This window comes from Panthera leo, chromosome E3 (genome assembly GCF_018350215.1).
Source record: "Panthera leo isolate Ple1 chromosome E3, P.leo_Ple1_pat1.1, whole genome shotgun sequence".
Classification (NCBI taxonomy): domain Eukaryota; kingdom Metazoa; phylum Chordata; class Mammalia; order Carnivora; family Felidae; genus Panthera; species Panthera leo.
The window spans coordinates 10,682,990-10,698,395 of NC_056694.1; the positions used below are offsets into that span (position 1 = coordinate 10,682,990).

The 15,406-nt window shown below is 45.2% G+C and overlaps 1 long non-coding RNA gene across 2 annotated transcripts; it reads right to left on the reverse strand.

Annotated features, from left to right (window-relative positions):
- Positions 1 to 3,219: 3,219 nt before the first annotated feature.
- LOC122209898 lies at positions 3,220 to 15,170 on the reverse strand. Of its 2 annotated transcripts, none has more exons than XR_006197819.1 (3): positions 15,072 to 15,170; positions 4,361 to 5,186; positions 3,220 to 3,573 (listed from the first exon to the last, which is right to left on the reverse strand). It is a non-coding gene; the product is annotated as an uncharacterized LOC122209898 (long non-coding RNA). The 2 variants fall into 2 exon arrangements; XR_006197820.1 differs by having other exon boundaries at positions 4,314 to 5,186.
- Between the last annotated feature and the right edge of the window lie 236 nt (positions 15,171 to 15,406).

A 15,406-nucleotide genomic window follows, 5' to 3' on the forward strand; every position in this document is an offset into this window, starting at 1 on the left:
AATCAGGAAGTAGTGAGTCCTCCAACTTTATGCTCCTTTTTCAAGATTGTTTTTAGCTATTCTGGATTCCTTATATTTCTTTTTTTTTTTTTTAATTTTTTTTTTAAATGTTTATTTGTTTTTGAAGGAGAGACAGAGTGTGAGTGGGGGAGGGGCAGAGAGAGAGGGAGACACAGAATCTGAAGCAGGCTCCGGGCTCTGAGCTGTCAGCACAGAGCCCGATGCGGGGCTCGAACCCACGAACTGTGAGATCATGACCTGAGCCGAAGTCGGACGCTCAACCAATTGAGCCACCCAGGCGCCCCTGGATTCCTTGTGTTTCTATATGAATCTTAGGATCAGCTTTTTCAATTTCTGGAGGAAAAAAACTAAGATTTTGATAGAGAACACTTTGAATCTAGAAATCAACTTGGGAGGACTGCCATCTCAACAATACGAAATCTTTCAATCCATGAACATGGGATGTCTTTACATTTAATGAAGCCTTCCTTAATTTCTTTAATGATGTTTTATAGTTTTCAGTATACAAATCTTACACTTCTTTTTAAAAATGTACTCTTGGGGCACCTGAGTGGCTCTGTGATTGGGATTCTCTTTCTCTCTCTCTGCCCCCCCACCCCCCCGCCCCGCTCATGCTCTGTCTCTCTCTCAAAATAAAATAAATTTACAAAAAATTAACCAAGACAGAGGGAGAACAGCGATAATGAGGAGACAAATGGCAATGTCTGTGTCTCAGGGTCTATAAAGGAAACCCTATTTTCCATGTTGGGCTCCTAACACCAATGCGTTACCATCATGGCATCTGTTCTGGGCTGCAGGTTAGCTATTGTCGACTTTATGTGGCAGAGGCTGCCTGGTATGATGTGCACATGTTGGGGCTGGACTTGGTGTGTGGAGCTTGAACATGCCAGGGCAGTGGTGAGTGACCCACATCTCCAAACACACACACTTACTCGGAGACCTTTTTAAAAAAAATTTTTTTTTAACGTTTTATTTATTTTTGAGACAGAGAGAGACAGAGCATGAACGGGGGAGGGGCAGAGAGAGAGGGAGACACAGAATCGGAAGCAGGCTTCAGGCTCTGAGCCATCAGCCCAGAGCCCGACGCGGGGCTCGAACTCACGGACCGCGAGATCGTGACCTGAGCTGAAGTCGGACGCTTAACCGACTGAGCCACCCAGGCGCCCCTCGGAGACCTTTTTAAAAAAAATTTTTTTCATGTTTATATATTTTTGAGAGAGACAGAGCATGAGTGGGGGAGAGGCAGAGGGGGAGGGAGACACAATCTGAAGGAGGCTCCAGGCTCTGAGTTGTCGGCACGGAGCCTGATGCGGGGCTCGAACTCGCAAACCATGAGATCATGACCTGAGCTGAAGTTGGACACTTAACCCACTGAGCCACCCAGGCCCACCACAGAGATCTCTACTGTGACAATATGAGTGTGCCCCGTTCGTGTATGTCTGCTTTCACCAAACACAACCGAGCCATTCTTGACATCCTTTGTCAACAAAGGGGATTTCAGAGACGCACCTGTGTGTGGACAATGACACGAGGACAGTAGCAGTGGGAGGTCACACTTCAAGAGTGCTCCCTCTGTGCCAGGCCCAGCTCTAAGCACCTGCTGAAGACTAACGCAACTAAAGCTCATAACAACCCTTTGAGGCGATGCTTTTGTTTGCTCCCTTTTGCAGCAGAGAAAACTTGCCCAAGGTGACACAGCCGGTGATGGGCAGAGTCTGAATTTGAACCTGGAGCCGGAGTGCTTAGCTATCGTGCTATTCCCTCCCTCTACAAAACTATCAAAACAGAACAAATAAAGTGCTACAGCGGTAAATACGGTAACAATAAATAAATAAGACTCTGGCAGTGGGCATAGGGTCCTGCAGAAGAAGTTCACTCTACCTGGTGGAGCTGAGTTTCCACTGAGCCTTGAAAAAAGAATTCACTAGAACCCAACAGTGGGAAGGTTGTTTCAAGTCGGTGTGACAGCAGACAGCCGTGCAGGGGCTCACGGTGTGCGGCTAGCATCGGGCTATATGTTACAGAAGTGCTCTCCTTAAAATCATAGGGAGGAGGAGCTACACAGAACAATTTTCTTTCTTTTTTTATATAATTTTATTTATTTTAAGAGAGACGAGAGAGAGAGAGAGAGAGAGAGAGAGAGACAGTGAGCGCACACACACGAGTGGGGAGGGGCAGAGAGAGAATCCCCAGCGGGCTCTGCACTGTCAGCACGGAGCCCGATGCGGGGCTCCACGTGGGTTTGAACTCATGAAATGTGAGATCATGATCTGAGCTGAAGTCAGAAGCTCAACTGACTGAGCCACCCAGGTGCCCCCACGGAAGAATTTTCTTAATCATTATGTCTTCTCTCTCTGCTCATTTCAATTGCAACTGAAATAACATTTTATTTAAACCAAACATATTTTAAAAATTTAAATTTAAATTTAAAAAAAGCTTTACATTTAAAATACATATTGTGAGGGGCGCCTGACTTCAGCTCAGGTCATGATTTCGTGGTTCACGTGAGTTTGAGCCCCTCCACGGTCAGTGTGCTGGAGTCTGCTTTGGATCCTCTGCCCTTCTTTCTCTCTCCCTGTCCCTGTCCCACCCGTACTTTCTGTCTGAAAAAAAAATACAACAATAAAAAAAATTAAATACATATTTTGGAGGGCACCTGGGTGGCTCAGTCGTTTGAGCATCCGACTCTCGATCTCGGCTTGGGTCGTGATCCCAGAGTCGTGGGATCAAGCCCCTTCTTGGGCTCCATGCAGACCTTGGAGCCTGCTTGGGATTCTCCTCTCAGCACTAAATAAATAAATAAATAAAATATCTATTTTTTAATTTAGTAAGTAATCTCTCCACCCAAGAGGGGCCTCGAACTCACGACCAACCCTAAGATCAAGAGTAGCACAACTCCTCTGACTGAGCCAGCCAGGCGCCCCTGAAATATTTTTAAGAGAAATATTACTTATTGTTTTCTTTTTTTCTTTTATTTATTTATTTATTGTTTTTTTCAATCTTTATTTGAGAGAGAGAGAGACAGAGAGACAGAGCACAAGCATGGGAGGGGCGGAGAGACAGGTAGGGAGACACAGAATCCGAAGCAAGGCTCCAGGCTCCGAGCTATCAGCACAGAGGCCGACACGGGGCTCGAACTCACGGACGGCAAGATCACGACCTGAGCCGAAGTCGGACGCTGAACAGACTGAGCCAGCCAGGCGCCCTCTTTTTTTGTTTTTTAATGTTGATGTTTTAATTTTTTTAATTGCTTGATTTCTAATCGCCACATGTTTATGATACTCTAACTGCTTTTCAACTGCTTTGGGCTGGCAGGCCCAAAGACTTCCAGGGGCTTTTTGGTCTGAGGGAACGTGCCTTGGTAGCAGTAACCGGAAGACCATGGAGATGGTGGATTCTTGCCTCAACTGGAAATTTATAAAAATTTTCCATGAGGTGGCAGCAGCTGCTCAAGCAGTCCTGGAAAATGAGCTCAGCTGAAAATTCAAGGTTGTTGTCGTTGTCGTTGTTGTTGTTTGCCATTAGAGTGAGATCTCTTTCAACATTGCCTGTCTTTGAATAAAATCTATGCGTTAAAAATTCTTTGATTTAGAAATTAAAGCTGGTTTCTTTTTTTTTTTTTTAATATTTACTTATTTTTAAGAGAGAGAGAGAGAGAGAGAGAGAGAGAGACTGGGGGAGGGGCAGCCAGAGGGGCATGTACAGAGGACCCAAAACAGGCTCTGTGCTGACAGCAGTGAGCCCGGATGCGGGGCTTGAACTCACGAACCATGAGATCATGACCTGAGGGGAAGTCAGACGCTCAGCCTACTGAGCCACCTGGGCGCCCCTTGACGCTATTTTCTACCCACTAATACCGACCGAGGCTCTCCTGTCTTTCAAGGTCATTTCGGAGCGGTCAGACGAAAGATGCAAAATTCAATTCCCACCACAGCTACTAGAAAGCAGGATTTAATTTTAGCCCTGCCAAACAACGTGGGGCGGGCGGGAAGTGATTTTGGCATCTGGAAGTGTTTCGTGCTTCACACCAAGTGAGCGCGCCTCTTACTCCGCACTCTCGGGCCGGCTGTCCTGTGAATTTCTATTTGCTCAGAAATTATGCTGATCTCAGTTTCCGCCCTGAGCAAGGAAAACGAGGGTAAGAAAAGAAGGGAGCTAGCCCAAGTGCAGGGAACAAAACACAGAATGGATGGGCCTTCACAGAAGAGGATTGTTTCAGTCCCAGAACAAAGGGGCAGATGGATTAGGCCGGTCTGAGCCCTGGCTCCGCCTCTTACCAGCTGGGCCCTCACCTGATCTCCAGAGCTAGGGTTTTCCACCACAGACAGAATGACAATACCCTTTCGCAGCACTGCCGAGTGCAAAGGGGAGAATGTCCTCTGGGCCACACCAGTTGGTTGGAATTACAGCAGATACTTTATCGGGTCGCTAAAATATGTTTACCCGCTGACTTTTCTTTTTTTTCCTTTGCCTGTTTCCCACACAGGAAAGACGATGGAAATAAGATCAAAGTCATAATCCTCTTGTCGATCCGCGTTGGGCCGCTGGTCATCCCTGGCTGCATGTCAGAATCGCCTTGGAGCCCTCGCCCCAGCCCAGGGCAATGGCCACAGTCCCTCTGGGTGGGGTGTGAATTTGAAGCAGCCACTTCCCAAACCCTCTGAATGTCCTTGAAGGGACTCTGCCTCACCCAGAGTGGTCACGTGATTTCCTTGCTAAGGACACTGCCAGCCGAGAAACCAAAGATTTTGCTTAAATGAATCTGTTAACTGCTTCAAATCCAGCCTTGCAGATCCCTTGGGGTATAAAGCGGGCCTGACCTCACCGAGTTAAATGGACACACTTTCATTCTGATCTTAGAGCAGCATCTTAACGAGCATCTTTATAGACTTATTCCACATTGAAAGTGGATATCTGTGACCTATAATTTGCAAGATCTTTAATTTAACATAATTATAAGGACACTTCTGAAATTAATGGTCAAGTGAACGACGGCACTAGATAACTATTCCAATATATTACTTCAACACCTTCCTTCCTTCTCTCTTCTCCAAAATGATGTTTCAATTCAGGTGGTTCTTTGGGTTTTTTTGCTTTTTGGTTTTGTCTGTTTGTTTGTCTTTACTGTTTCAAGTACGATTTGTTGTGACCAAGTTATGAAGGCTCTGTGGAGAAAATATTAACAGTTTTTGGCTAAATCAGTTTTAAGGCAAAGGCATTCGTTAATAAGGCATTTTCTCTTTTTATTACTAATTTTTTTAATAAGGAATTTTCAAATGTGACTATTCCAGAAGTTTTCTCTGTGCCACCTGATCAAGATGAATTTACTGTAATATCCCCTTTTTCTGGAAGGTAGCTGCATATATCTGGATGGAACTCATAATTTTTCTAAATATGTGCAAAATTAAAAAAATATATTCTGTATTAAAACCCAAACAATTTTCATACCACTTCCCTTTCCAGGCTTTCTTGTAAAACGTTGTCCTGACATGTCTTGGTAAAAAAAAAAAACAAAAAAAACAAATGTGCAATGAACTTCCTGTCTTCAAAATAGAGATACTCTCTTCCTACAGCCTTGGAAACCAGAGAGCAGCCCACACTAAGACTTCTGGTCAAAAGCAAAACTCAGGCTGCTGGGGTCCAGGGATTTCTCTGTTAGGGGCCACACATCCACTGGGATGTGGCCACTATGCATACCTGAAACACCTCTGTTATATCACCCTAACCACATCTATGGCACATCCTAACTGCTGACTGCATTTGAAAATGATCCCCGGGCACAAAGCCATCCAGTGTCAGGTCGTACAAAGCCACAAAATATTCATGATCTTCTGCAGACCCGGCAGATTGTTTCTTAATTGTGGTAAAGTGCACATAACATAAAATGTTCCGTCTTAACCATTTTCAGCATACGGTTCATTAGGGGTAAGCACATCGTGTTGTTGTGCAACTGACCTCCAGAACTCATTTCATCTTGCAAAACTGGAGCTCCATACCTATTAAACGACTCCCCCCTCCCCCCTGCCCCCGGCTCCTGGCAACTGCCCTTCTGTTTTCTGTCTCTACGAACATGACTACTCCAAGTATTGCACCCTTTTGGGGAAGCAAAATGTTTTTTCTTTTAAGCTTATTTATTGATTTAAATAATTTCTACACACGACATGGGGCTTTAACTCACAACCCCAAGATCAAGAGTCACACGCTCTTCCGACGGAGCCAGCCGGGTGTCCCTGGAAGCAAAATGTTTTTAATCACAACTGCATCCCATCAAATTTACAGCCAGAAAGCGGAAGGTCTGAAAGTTTGAACTTTACGATTAAGTATGTAAAACATACTCAGACACACACATCCACACATACTCACGAACACACAATTCTGATAGAACTGAGCTTGGCGGGGCAGGGGGTGGCACACCTGGGTGGCTCAGTCGGTTAAGCGTCCGAGTGGATTTCAGCTCAGGTCATGATCTTACGGTTTGTGAGTTCCAGCGCCCCATTGGGCTCCGTGCTGATGGCACGGACCCTGCTTGGGATTTTGTCTCTCCTCGCTGCCCTCACCTACTTGTGCGCACACGCTCTCTCTCTCAAAATAAACAAACTTAAAAAAATAAATAAAAAGAACTGAGCTTGGGACAAAGTCCATCTCTGGGGGCCACTGAAGGCCTGTTTCGTGAAACTGCTTCTCCAGGTGTTTTACCTGGACGAGCAGAAAAGTGTGCTTTCGGCAACTGGCAAGGGTCAAGGTCTTTTAAGTTATACAAGAATGGGCCTGCAGAGAGGGTTCTCAGGATGCAACCTGGAACTGAAACCCGACATGAAACCAGCTGCAGGAGGGAAGAGCCGCCACCTCTGAGATCAAACCCAGGGCCAGGTGTGTGCAAAGGGGCCTTGGGGGCTCGGAGCACTAGCCTGCGAATTTCACAAAAGACTCATCTGCTTCTGCAGATTTGGCTTTGAGGATTTGTTTCCTATGCCTCCCCATGTTTTCTGCAGCTCCCATGCCAGACTGGCCCAGGGTCAAGGTAGGCTGGATCCAAGAAGGAGAGGGGAGCAGGTGCCCTGAGGACTCTCACACAGAGCCCATCAGGGACAACTTATTACTGCCTCCATGCTGAAAACAGCTGTGTCCTTACTTTACAAAAACGTAGAAGGCGTTGCTGGCTGTCCTCTGGCGGCAGGGCCAGGGTAGGGCCGAGCACAGGTCAGCAGCCTGAGTGACACAGGAGGCTTGACCTGCGGCTTCACCCATGTTCCAAAGACAGGCTTCAGGGGGCGCTTGGGTGGCTCGGTTAGTTACGCGTCGGACTTTTGGTTTGGGCTCAGGTCATGATCTCACGGTTCGTGGGTTCGAGCCCCGCATTGGCCTCTGTGCTGACAGTATGGAGTCTGCTTGGGATTCTGTCTCTGCCCCTCCCCAGCTCGTGCTCGCTCTCTCTCTCAAAATAAATAAACTTAAAAACGAAAAAAAAAAAAAAAAAAAGATGGGGCATCAGGAATGTGGTGGGGAGGGCCCTCACCGAGGCCTCAGGACTGTTATTTTTCCCCTAACCTTCTGTTGCTGTGCAGTTTGTCTAGATAGCTCTGTCCTTCCTTTTTAAACCACAAAGGCTTGCAAGAGACTGGCCTCCACTGCCCAAGTGTGACAATGGCCACTTCTGGGGCCTGGTTGGGGGAGGGGGTGTGGGGTGTGGGGCTGGCTCCTGGGGCCACCGGATCTCCTTCAAGGCACTGCTTGTCCACACAGCCCCTTGCCCATGTCCTGCCCTCCCTACCTTCCCTGAGGCCTCGTCTCCAGCCGTCCCACCCCCAACCTGCATGGGCCTCAGCTTCCTGGGGACTCGAGGCACCTGCCCTGGCATTTCCATGGGGGCTTCTCTGGTCCCATGGAATATTCCACATGCTGGGGGAAAAAGGGACTTCCTTGGGATGCCAGCAGTGGCCATGGTGGTTTGGGCTGCCACAGAGATGTGGGTGCGTGGATGAGTGACAGCTCCCATGCCCCCTCCCCTCTCCTACCATAATCCCTCACCAGCCAAGGGAAGCTAACGGAACGTCTTTGTTGAGTGTCTCTCTTTCCTTCTCTCCCCTTCTCTTCTCTCTCAGTTTGGCACTTGCTAAAAGTTAAACATGCATCTATCTACCTTAAGAACTAACAACTCCACTTCCACTTACCCAAGGGAAGTGAAAACATGTCCACACAAAGACTTATATAAGAACATCCACGGCAGTTTTATCCACAATAACCCCAACGTGGAGACGCTCCAAATGCTCATCACGGATGGAGTGACTGTGGCCGCACAAAGAAATACCACTCAGCAGCAAGAAGGAACAGATTACTAATACACACAATAACATGAATCCGACTCCAAAAGCGTTAGGCTGGGTGAGCGCTGTAAGCCGGATGAGGCCATTTATATGAAATTCTGGAAGAGGCAAACCGGCGAAAGAAAACAGATTGAAGATTTCGGGGGCCTGGGATGTGGGAAGGTGAGGTGAAGAACGAGCACCAAGGGGCACAAGGGTGCTTTTTTTGAGTGACAGAAATGTTTTGGATCTTGATTCTGGTGGGGGTTCCACAGGTAAATACATTTGTCAAAAACTCATTGAACGAAACACATAAAAAGGAATCATCTGATTCTGCGTAAATAACACACTTCGATAAAGGTGTTTTTGTTTTTGTTTTTGTTTTAAAAAAAAGCAGCTCAGTCTAGCGTCCCCAAGTGGGTGGCACCATTTCGCCTGGAAACAAGCTGGAATGACAGGCATCCTGACCGACGTGTCCAGCACAAACTACTTAGGTGGCACAGAGGGCCCATTGTGACCAGACCGCAGAGTCTCTCTCCAGCCCGTCCTGCACCCTGGCCCTGAGCCCCGGCCAGCACAAACTATTTACCAATTCCCTCTGCGAGCAGTGCACTTTGACACCTTCCGTGTCTTTGACCTGCTCTTCTCTTTGCCGTCAATACTCACCCCCAACCTTTTTGCTGGGGAAGTTCCACGCATCCTTGAAAGCTGGACTCAAGCATCTCTTCCCCACCTCCTCTGGGCTCTCCCTACAGCTCTGCAAGCCACACTGTATTGCATTATAGGCTGTTACCCTCCTGTCCTCCCTCCTCCCATCCTCCCACAGTCCGGAAACCCCTCGAAGCCAGGGTGGTGCCGTATTTCGCTCTGATTCCTTCAAAGTACCTAGCACATTCCTTGAATGTCTGTTGGGCAAGATGGTAGGCCTAAGTTAGCTAAACAGAGACTCACAACCTTCCGAACCTTCTCCCCAACTTGCAGATGAGGACATGAGGCTCCCAGAGCTCAGGCGATGATGCTGAAGACCTCAGGGGCGGGATGTGGCACTGTTAAGTGGCAGGTGCAGAGGGAGGACGGTGAATGAAGCCCCGTCCCAGCCGTCAGTGAGCTCATGGAGGACAGAGGCTCACAAATAGTGGGAAACATAGGCCGAATGGAGACACGAGGGAATGAATTCATTCATTCATTCATTCATTCATTCGAGTCACCCTCCCTCCCCCTTACAGTCTGCAGCAGCATGCAGGAGTGGGCACAACAGGTGCTGTCTCCTCCCCTACCCCCGCCCACCCCAGAGGGACCTAACCCACGGAACTGCAGCATAACCCTTCTTAAAGGCAGCCAGCTATGGACCTCAGGGATTAGTTTGGCTAAAGGATTCGTAGTTTTTTGTTGGGCTTATAGTCACAGCTGTGCTGTTTTCTTCTTTTTTTTAATGTTTTATTTATTTTTGAGAGAGAGAACACAAGCAGGGGAGGGTCAGAGAGAGAGGGACGGAGTATCTGAAGCAAGTTCCAGGCTCACAGCAACGAGCCCAATGCGGGGCTCGAACTCATGAACCGCAAGATCATGACCCCAGCTGAAGTCGGACCTCAACCGACTGAGCCACCCAGGCACCCCCTGTTTTTTGCTTTTTTTTAATGGTAAGGTTTTTTTTAATCTTTATTTTTGAGAGAGAGTGAGAGAGACAGAGTGCAAGCAGGGGAGGAACAGAGAGAGAGGGAGACAGAATACAAAGCAGGTTCCAGGCTCTGAGCTGTCGGCAAAGAGCCCGATGTGGGGCTCGAACCCACGAACCGCGAGTTCATGACCTGAGCCGAAGTCAGACGCTTAACCAACTGAGCCACCTAGGTGTCCCATCACAGCTATATTTTGTACTTTATCATAAAAACTCTTTTGATTTTATTAACGGGGTTCGTGCTGGCACGGCTTGCGTTTTGGCTAGAATGTGAACCTTGCATAAATGTCATGGCTCTGTGGGTGCCTAGAACAGGGCTGGAATGTAGCAAATGTTCTGGTATTTGTTGTAAGTTCTGTCCCATCTCATTTTCTGAAACTGAATTTTGAGACAGTAGACTCTGCTGGTCAGATTTTTTAAAAAAATCTTTTAATTTCCTATGTCTGTCTGCAATATGTTTGAAAATTGCTCACAGATAATTTCACTTGACTTGAAAACAAAGTATAACCTTTTGTTTGGAGCCAAATAAAGTTTTCTCTTCCTTTCCAATTTATTGGTAGAATGGATAAAATTCTGATACGTCATCTTACCTCATGGTACCACCCAGAACAATGCAGTTGAGAAACTGGTACCTGTGTTCTACTTTGTGCCTTTGTAAGAACTAAACCTAGTGTCAAATTATGATGAAACCAAATTATTGCTGCTTCTGGGAGCCTGGGTGGCTCAGTCGGAAAAGTGTGGCACTCTTGATCTTGTGGGCGTTGAGTTCAAGCCCCATGATGGGTGAAGAGATTACTTAAATGAAACTAAAAAAAAAAAAAAAAAAGAGGGGAGCCTGGGTGGTTCAGTCAGTTAAGCATCCAACTTAGGTTCAGCTCATGATCTCACAGTTCGTGAGTTTGAGCCCCGCATCAGGCTCTGTGTTGACAGCTCAGAGCCTGGAGCCTGCTTGGGAATTCTGTGTCTCCCTCTCTCTTTGCCCCTCCTCCACTTGCACTCTGTCTCTCTCTCTCTCAAAAATAAATAATAAAACATTAAAAAAAAAAAGAGTATATATATATGCATCATGATTCCGTTTACATTTTTTCTTTTTTTTTTCTTTTTTTTTTTTTTAATTTTTTTTTTCAACGTTTTTTATTTATTTTTGGGACAGAGAGAGACAGAGCATGAACAGGGGAGGGGCAGAGAGAGAGGGAGACACAGAATCGGAAACAGGCTCCAAGCTCCGAGCCATCAGCCCAGAGCCTGACGCGGGGCTCGAACTCACGGACCGCGAGATCGTGACCTGGCTGAAGTTGGACGCTTAACCGACTGCGCCACCCAGGCGCCCCATGATTCCGTTTACATAAACTTCAGAAAGAGGTGGGGAGCCTGGCTGGCTCAGTCAGTGGAGCGTGTGACTCAATCTCGGGGGTGTGAGTTCAAGTCCCAGGCTGGGTGTAGAGATTACTTAAAAATAAAATCTTTTTTTTTTTTTTAAATGTTTATTTTTGACAGAGAGAGAGAGAGAGAAACAGAGCATGAGCGGGGGAGGGGCAGAGAGAGAGGGAGACACAGAATCCGAAGCAGGCTCCAGGCTCCGAGTGGTCAGCACAGAGCCTGACGCGGGGCTTGAACTCACAAACCGCGAGATCATGACCTGAGCCGAAGTCGGACGCTCAACCGACTGAGCCACCCAGGTGCCCCCTATTATTATTAGTTTAAATGTTTATTCATTTTGAGAGAGAGTTTGTGCGTGTGTGCATGAGCAGGGGAGGTGCAGAGAGAGAGAGGGAGAGAGAGAGAATCCCAAGCAGGCGCCACACTCTGCACAGAGCCCGACGTGGGGCTCGATCTCATGAGCTGTGAGTTCGTGACCTGAGCCGAAATCAAGAGTCAGACGCTTAACCACGTAACCGACCGAGCCACCTAGGCGCCCCTGTTTTTCTAAACTGCAGCGTGTGACATTAGTTTCAGGCGCGCAACGCAGTGATTGCACAAGTCTACGCCCTATGCTGTGCTCACAAGCATAGCTACCGTCTGTCAGGTACGGCTACACCACCACTGACTACATTCCCTGTAGTCATTCCCTGTGCCCCTTCATCCCTGTGACTGACTCATTCCCAAACCGGAAGCCTGGACCTCACGCCCCTTCATCCCTTTTGCCCATCCCCCTGCCGCCCTCTGTCAACCACCGGTTTCTTCTCTGTATTTATGGGTCTGTGTCTGCGTTTATTGTTTGTCCATTTTTTTGTTTTTCAGATTCCACATATAAGTGAAATCATACGGTATTTGTCTTTCTCTGTCTGCCTTATTTCACTTAGCATAATACCCTCTGGGTTCATCCATGTTGTCACAAATGGCAAGACCTTTCTTTCTTCCTTCCTTCCTTCCTTCCTTTCTTTAGCTTATTTATTTTGGGGGCGCCTGGGTGGCTCAGTTGGTTAAGTGACTGACTTCGGCTCAGGTCATGATCTCGTGGTTCGTGAGTTCAAGCCCCACATCAGGCTCTGTGCTGTCAGTGCACAGCCTGCTCAGGATTCTTGCTCTCTCCTCTCTTTCTGCCCCTCCCCAGCTCGTGCTTTCTTGCTCTCAAAATAAATAAACTTAAAAAAAAAAAAAAGGTTGTGTAAATAAATAAATAAATACATACATAAATAAAGTTTATTTATTTTTGAGAGAGGGGCAGAGAGACAGAGGAAGAGAGAGAATCTCCTTACCATCAGCTTAGAGCCCGATGTGGGGCTCAAACCCATGAACTGTGAGATCACAACCTGAGCCAAAACCAAGAGTCGGACACTTAACTGACTGAGCCACCCTGGTGCCCCAAGATCTCATTCTTTCTTAGGGCTGAGTAATATTACCTGTATCTATTTTAATTGATTGATTTCTTAGGATTTTGCCCCATGTGATTGTCTCAATTTGTTCTTACAAATTTGTTTAATAAACAAATACCTTTTAAAAGTGAACAACTACCTACCTAATACATGGAAACAAAATTTTCCCACAGTTTAATTCCAAGTTAGCACCTTCTGGTTTCTTGTTTTGTTTGCTTAGTAAACAATGTTCAGGTGTTAAATGTGACTAGGGTAAATGAGGTCCAGGGTCATTTTCAGATTCCAGACAACCCAAACCAGCCAATTCTGCAAACTAAAGAGCTATTACACTATTCCTTTTTTTTTTTTAATGTTTATTGATTTTTTGAGTGCGTGAGAGAGAGAGAGAGAGAGAGAGAGAGAGAGAGAGAGAGAGAGAGAATGAGTGGGGGAGGGGCAGAGAGCGAGGAAGACACAGAATCTGAAGCAGGCTCCAGGATCTGAGCTGTCAGCACAGAGCCCAGTGAGGGGCCCAAACCCACCGAGAGAGCATAACCTGAGCTGAAGTTGGACACTTAACCCACTGAGCCACCCAGGCGCCCCATCCTTTTTTTTATTTTATTTTTTAACCATAAGAGACTCTTTACTTTTTTAATTAATTAATTTATTTTGAGAGAGAGAGAGAAAGAGAGAGAGACAGAGAGAGAGAGAAGGAGAGAATCCCAAGCAAGCTCCCTACTGGCAGCGCAGAGCCCAATGCGGGGCTTGAATTCACAACCCTGAGATCATGACCTGAGCCAAAACCAAGAGTTGGATGCTTAACCGACTGGGCCCCCCAGGCGCCCCAAGAACTAGCGCTATTCCAATATCCGTAATGCTCATTTGTAAACTCCTTCCTCTCATATTTATTTATTTTTTCACTTTGTACTCTGAATATTTTATGATTAAAAATCAGGAGAGTTCTACCAATATCCAAATTTCCAGCTTCTCTGAATCAGAAAATCTGGTGACAATGGAACTATGTTCCTGACTGGGAACAACTGGCTTACTCATATTTATTTTATCAGGCATCTGTCATGTGACAGGCACTTGCCCTGTGCCAGGATCAGACATCAAGAACTGAATGAGATGAAAAAAAAAAAAAAAAAAAGAAATGAATGAGATGAGATCTCTGTTCTCAAGAAGTTAGAAACAAATAAATGAGAAGTACACAGATATCTATAATACAAGATAGAATGTGATAGGTAACCTAACAGATTTACACAGAGCTATAAAATAACAGAGAAGGAAGACATAACATCTCAATGGAGAGCCTCCCAATTATAAAATAAAATATTCTCATCATAGAAAAGTCAGACGATTAAAACATATAAAAGACTATTGGAAAACATTCAATCATAATACCTCCACACACCTTGGTATTTCTTTCTTTCTTATTTATTTTTTTTAAGTAGGCTTCATGCCCGGTGTGGAGCCCAACACGGGGCTTGAACTCATAACCCTGAGGTCAAGACCTGAGCTGAGATCAAGAGGTGGATGCCTAACCGACTGAGCCACCCATGCGTCCCTTTGGTATTTCTTCCAACCTTATTTTCTATGTGTACTCCTTTTTTTTTTTTTTTTTCAAGTAAGCTCTATGCCCAATGTGGGGTTTGAACTCAATGACCCTGAGATCAAGCACTGTATGCTCTACTGACTGAGCCAGCCAGATGCCCCTCTATTTATATCTTAATTAAAGTGACATACCATATTATAGCCTGCTTTTGGCTGCCCAAGATATAGTGTGAGCATTTTCTACACCATTGTTGCTTCAGAATCCCGATTTTTTGCATTTTATCACATAACATAGATGCAACATTATGGTATCTATTGCCCTATTGTTGAGCATTGAGACTGTAGTTACTTTTCTGCCATTATGAGTATGCTAAGTTAAATCTAACTTATTCACAAGTATTTTCTTCCCAGCTACAGAAAATTTCTTGAAGGAAGTGCCATTTGGAGCCTGCAAAAGTTGGTAGAAAGCGTGCAATATCATATTTATATATTTTATATTTTATACTTACAGACACTTATATTTTATGAAATTAAATAGTTTAAATATTTATATTTATATATTTTATATATTTGCATACTTTATATTTACATTTTATATTTATATGTATTCCTACCATGTTTATATATAAATAAAACATTATTTTATATATAAAATGAAAACATAATTATAATTTTTATAATATGTTATAACTTATAATACTTATGATATAAATTTTTACGTACATTTATATATAACGGAGTTTCAGGTGTAACTGGATGGCTCAGTTGGTTAAGCATCCACCTCTTGATCTCATCTCAGGTTTTGATCTCAGGGTCGTGAGTTCAAGCCCCTCATCGGAATCCACACCCAGCATGGAGCCTACTTAAAAAAAAAAAAAAATTCTTTTTAATTTAAGCACACTTATATATTTAACAAGGAAACTTAATAGAACTACTTCAAATGGAAAAAAAAATCAGTATAGACATACAGATCATTGGAACAGAACAGAGTCCAGAAATACACCACCTATATATGACCAATTGATTTTTATTTTATTCTTATTTATTTTTTATTTTTT